The 6,000-nt window shown below is 34.8% G+C and overlaps 1 non-coding gene across 1 annotated transcript; it reads right to left on the minus strand.

Annotated features, from left to right (window-relative positions):
• Nucleotides 1-2,747: 2,747 nt before the first annotated feature.
• Nucleotides 2,748-2,878, minus strand: LOC120096411 (small nucleolar RNA SNORA17). Its single transcript, XR_015636432.1, has one exon. It is a non-coding gene; the product is annotated as a small nucleolar RNA SNORA17 (small nucleolar RNA).
• Between the last annotated feature and the right edge of the window lie 3,122 nt (nt 2,879-6,000).

Here is a 6,000-nt window from a genome sequence, read left to right on the forward strand (position 1 = left end):
TTAACTTACAATGTGATTTCAACTGCATATGACTCTCTTCTACTTTTCTTGTGGCTTTGAGAAGGAAAGGTGCTCATTAGCAAGTTTTTCTTTTTATAATCAGATGTTTTAAAGATGAAATTGTGGAACAGATATAAATAGATGGTGGAAAGATTAAGAAGAAACATATGCTCCTTTAAAAGACTTAATAAGAAGTTAAATAAAAACTGTACCTGGAAAAGAGTACTATCCTCTTTGGTCTACTTGTCGTTTGCAGTGTTTTAAAAGTAGAAATATAAAGATTATCTTAAATAGGAGATGTTTTAATTAAGAGGAAATAGATCATTTGGGGGGTGTTCGCTGACTGATTTATGATTTAACTTTTCAAGCATATTGCTGCCCTTGGGTGAGCTGCTCTCTCCTAGCAATTGACATCTATAGCTGACAAAAGGGAATTGTTTTACTGGTGAATGTACCTGGTAGCTTACTTGTTCATGCTCCCTAACTCTAGCCTCACTCAACAAGCCTGTAATATACAGAAATCAGTGTTATAGTTTTTTTTTCTTTAAAACTCATGAAGATCAGAATAATTCTGAAAACATGAGCTGTGCAAAGAACTGCATATGAAGTGCAAATGATTTCTCTTCAAATATATTTCTATCATTTTGTCAATAAATATTTTAATATTTACTAATATAATAAGATAAAGAATCTGAAAGTTAACAAAAACAATGTGACTGATTTTTTTTTACTTCTCTGGTTCTTTTTCTAGTCATTTGTGGCTGTGCAAGAGAGAGCTTGAACACAATGATCCATCAGTGTTGACATATTATAATAAATGTACGCTCACGACACAGATGCAGCTGTGTTTGAGCTACTAGACATTATTATCAGACTTCCTTTTAACATCATTTACAGTCACTATTCATTCAACACCACTACTCCATAACAAAGACTAGACCAATGATTTGTGCCATTTAAGTGTGATTGAATGAAATTAATTTTCTCCATTATAAATTATATTTATATGTGTCTATGGTAAAAGAAATATTTTTAAGAAAAAGTATTTTTAAGTGTAAAGAAGAACATATTAGGAAAATAGAAAGAAATGGAGGACTATACCAAAAGAATACAAATTTTGTTTGTTAGTTTTGGAATATTGTACTTACTTAAATTTTTATTGGTTTTTTGTGAATTTCCCATTGTGTACCCACCTCTACTCATTTCCTTCCTCTTGTAGGTGCCTTTTACCCTTGAAATTCCCACCACCAACAGAGAAAAAAATAAAAATTTTGTTGTGGAAGCTGTAGAATGTCACAGTATGTCCTACAGTATACCATTTTGTTCACACTTCTTTACTTGTAAATGTTTACTGCAAGGAGTCCTTGCTTTATGAAGAGTCTTCTAGCTTTTGCTACTTTATCAATACTGGAATTTCACTGGGATTCTTTTCAGACATCCTGCTGTTGCCTTGTGGCATGGATATATTGTAGTTTTTGATCTATTGGTCTGGCCCGCTAAGGCACTATAGTGGTTAATTGATGATAGAAATGTTGGGGTGAGCCAAAGCTAAGCCTCTATTCTGGGCCTGAGAGCTATCTGTACAGGTCGGGCCACTGGCTCTCTGGCTCTCATGCCTTTGAGGCCATCTCACCCACAAGCCCCATACCTTGGGTTCGCTCTATTTTGCCACTGTCATGAAACATAGTGCATGCTCTCCTGAGTGCAACTGGTAAGAGACAAGACCAGCTCTCCCTCTCTGATAAACATGGGGACAGCTCTCCTACCTTCAGTAGAAGGTAAGGGTTAAGAGAATATGTCACTCCCTTGCCAGTGTTAAAGCAGAGGCATGTACTCTCATGCTCTACCCTCAGGGCCTTGCTCCTCCTAAGGGGCAGTAATGGTATTGTTGGAGGCTATCCAAAGTACTGAAGCAGTCTAGGAGCATGATCAGTTCTCCTGGTCTGATGCCTGCAGGAAGCCCAGGTAAGAGGTGGGGCTAGTTATGTATAGGCCTCAGATATTGACAAGTGTGATAGAAGGTAACCAAGTTCATAGTTGTCCTCCCAGGTTTTGGTGTTGGTTACAAACCATTGCTGCTGCAGGGGCATGGAGTTAGGCATGATCTCCAGTAGTAGCACAAGCCAGGATCCCACAATTGTCCTGCGTGGCATCATAGGCTACTCACACAGGTTTTTTTCTCCCTACCTTAAAATCTCCAGTTCTTTGCACCTTCATTGAACACCGTTCTGTTTCTCTTTCTCATCTATTTCTTTACCTCTTACTTGGGGTCTTTGAATGACTGCGGTCATCTAAGGCATGATCTACATACACTATAACTGATACGCCAAACTGCTTGAGCAGCAACAGGCTGTTAGTCATCTCAGTCTTGCTACCTGACTGTGCCCCATGACATTAATCCGGTTATTCTCTCAAGCTCACTCCTCACCAAGTCAGCCTAAGTGGACACTTTTTTTTAAACTGGATATTTTCTTTACTTACATTTCAAATGTTATCATCTTTCCCAGTTTTCCCTCTAGAAACACCCTATCCTATCACCATTCTTCTATGAGCATGTTCACACCTACCCACCCACTCTTGCCTCTCTGCCCTGGCATTCTCTTCCACTGTTTCAGGCTTACTCTGGCCTGGGACCTGTGATCCCAAGAGGGCTTTGTGTAGTCTCCAGCTAGCTTCCTGTCCTGGGAACCTCTCCAGGTCTACCTGGCAACAGACTGGTGATATTCTCAGGCTTGAGTTTTTCAGGGAATGTTAGGTTATTAATCATTCATATTCCCACAGGTATAATACTGGGCATGAACATATCACCTCTTCTCTATGCCACCTACTAATGCACATATGATTCAACTGCCACACTTACCTTGCCTGTAGAGGCAGGAAAGCAAGTTTTTATTTAGTTTGTTTTTCTTTTCTTTTCTTTTTCTTTTTTTTATTTTTAGGTTTTACTTATTTTATTGTATGTGAGTACATTGTAACTGTCTTCAGACACACCAGAAGAAGGCAATAGATCCCATTACAGATGGTTGTGGGCCACCATGTGGTTGCTGGGAATTGAACTTAGTACCTCTAGAAAAGCAGACAGTGCTCCAACTGCTGAGCCATCTCTCCAGCCAAAATTTTCTTTTTCTGAAATATTTATAATGAAAACAATTTAGGTTTGCAATTTCCACTACATTTCAGGAAATTTCTAAATGTCTGCAGATAAGATTATGGGAACATTCATGAAACATCGAGACTTCTTTAGACCAGAGACTATAGCCAGGAACTAAGCTGGCTGACTATGCTCTTCTGTTCTCATTTATAAACTCCATATCTCAGGAAAAATACCATAAAATTACTTATATGTTCTATCAGATTTGCAAAGTATCTACTTTTATAAGGTAGCAAATGAAACACCATAGAAGCTGTGGCTTTGATGAGTCAAATAACTCTAAAATTTTACAGATGCAATTTCAAGGTTTATAATGTTATTCGAATATGTATAGTATAACAGTCAACTTACTATTCACCAAAAATATGGAAAGATTTAATTTTTCAGTATTGCTAACTACAGACTTTTATTTTAAGTGTAAAATACATTGATTTTATAGACAGTGTGTCTGAATTAACTCCTTTGTATGAAAAAAATTGAATAATTTATGTTCATAATAAATTCACATACATTAAAATATTTATTATTAAGTATAATACAGTATCTAAATTTTAAGACATCTTTCCCATTGAATAGCAAATGTTCATATCTCTCTCAACATCAACTAAACAAAGAATCAAATCATTCTGAATATTTTATTTTTAAAAAATCTCTTTGGAAGCTGGAGAGCTACCTCAGTTAGTTGTCTTTGTGAAGATGAAAACAAGGAGCCAGGCCACAAACAACTGTAACTCCAGTGTTAGAGGAATGAGTACCCTCTTCTGGTCTTTGCAGGCACTATATATTATATTTAACTACATGTAAGCAAAACACTCAAGCATTTAAACAGAAATGAATAAATTTTAAATCATTGTGCATAAAATTTTGCAAAGATGCACTTTTATTTCACTACCATCTCAGTTTTAACTAAGTAAATCAGAATCACAGAGAATATTGTAGCTTTTGTATTTGTAAAAAATCCCTACTTTTCAGATTTTGAAAAGATAAATACAACAAGAAAAATCAAATTGTATAAATGAAAATGCAATGTTCATGAGAAAAATTTTCAGATTTTGTTTCTTCTTCCTTCTCTTCTATTTCTTCTACTTTCTCCTCTTTTTAGAAAAAAAAAATGTCTCTTTATGTAAGCCAGACTGAGTTTGTGATTTTACATATGTATCAAAATTCTTGGCAAATTAATTTTTAAAGTGAATTCATAGAAAAAAATAGTCTGAGCCCAGAGGATTTAGAAAGTTAATCAATGTATTCTATTACAAATCGTTAAATCAAATTCATGAGTTTTTATGTTTGGGGCTTACAACAGATGGCAAATTGTGGGGTTTTTTTGCCACTTCGTCATTTAAAATTACCTAATCAAATTATTGTTCATATTATACAAACTTATAGGTCAGAAACTGGGACAAACAAGGAAAAGTAAATTTTCCGAGGTCAGAAAGTTATCATTTGTTCTCACGTAGTTGATTACAGCCCAAGAGTCCAAGTGCTTTATAAATTTTTCTAGGTGTACTCAGACCTTGTAAATTTATTCATGACTGAAACTCTAGAAAATACATTTTCTCATAAGTAAAAAACATCATACATTATAATATAGATGATTCACTCCCATCTATTACCACAAGATCTTACTAAGATATAAATCACATATGCCATACATTTTTTAACATTGACTTCCACGATGTTTCATTATTTAAATACTGAAACCTGAAATAAATATTCATTTTCAAAGTAAATGTACTCTAAGTTTCACTAGAATATACCAGTTTCTAAACTGTTAAACTATAGATATAATTTATTACAATCATAGTGATTATCATGAGTGACGTGGTATTGGAAAACTTAAACCTACATAAGCAATATTACACACATATTTTAGCAATTTGGCAAAGAACAACATGGTGATTTTTCATTTAATTTATGAGCACATCTTTGCCAAATCTTTTCTTTCTTTCCTCTATGTATTATTCAACATCCAAAAAGCAACTATGCAATGCTTTTAGAGAAATTTGTTGTAATTTTTTTCTGAGACATTGGTAATTCCAAAATCAAAAACATTTTATTAAAGAAAAACAAATATTCTCAAAGCAAGAAAAAAATGATTGGTGTTTTTATAAGGTTGTTTCCTTATGGTGCTTGAAAAGTCCTGACAATGCTCATTGCACTTTTACTCTGAAAAGAAGATACATATGTTAAGTTGTTCATTTTCTTTCCTATGAAGCAAGAGACATTGTGTTCACAGTAAAAATATGATAGGAATAATAAAAGGAAAAATATTTTTGTTTTTCCAAAAGACATGAGGGTTGCTAGTCAATATTTTTCTCAAGTAGAGTAAAACATATATGTGTAAGCATTTCTTTGACTAGTGAATATGATTTTAATTGAGCGTCTGATTTGAAATTATAAGATTAAAACCAGTATATTATCAGTATTGCTGTGAAATAATCTTTTCATGAGTAATTGCTGTAGACAGCTCATGGAGTTGAGAGATTGATGCTTGTAGATTTAGACATGTCTAGAGGGGACAAAGTGAGTGTATATGTATGTCGATAAGAGTGTTAGCATACCTTCTTAAAAAGGGGAACAAGAGTACCTTTGGCAGGGAATAGGGAAGCAAAATTTAGAAAAGAGGCAGAAGAAACACCCATTCAGTGCCTGCCCTACATGTGGCCCATACATATACAGCCACCAAACTTGATAAGATGGATGAAGCAAAGAAGTGCAGGCCGACAGGAATCGGTTGTAGATCTATCCTGAGAGACAGAGTCAGAATACAGCAAATACATAGGCGAATTCCATCATTAAATCACTGAACTGAGAATGGGAACCCCTGTTGAAGGAATCTTAGAAAGGAC

The sequence above is a fragment of the Rattus norvegicus genome, chromosome 13 (assembly GCF_021556685.1).
Source record: "Rattus norvegicus strain SHRSP/BbbUtx chromosome 13, alternate assembly SHRSP_T2T, whole genome shotgun sequence".
NCBI classification, from domain to species: domain Eukaryota; kingdom Metazoa; phylum Chordata; class Mammalia; order Rodentia; family Muridae; genus Rattus; species Rattus norvegicus.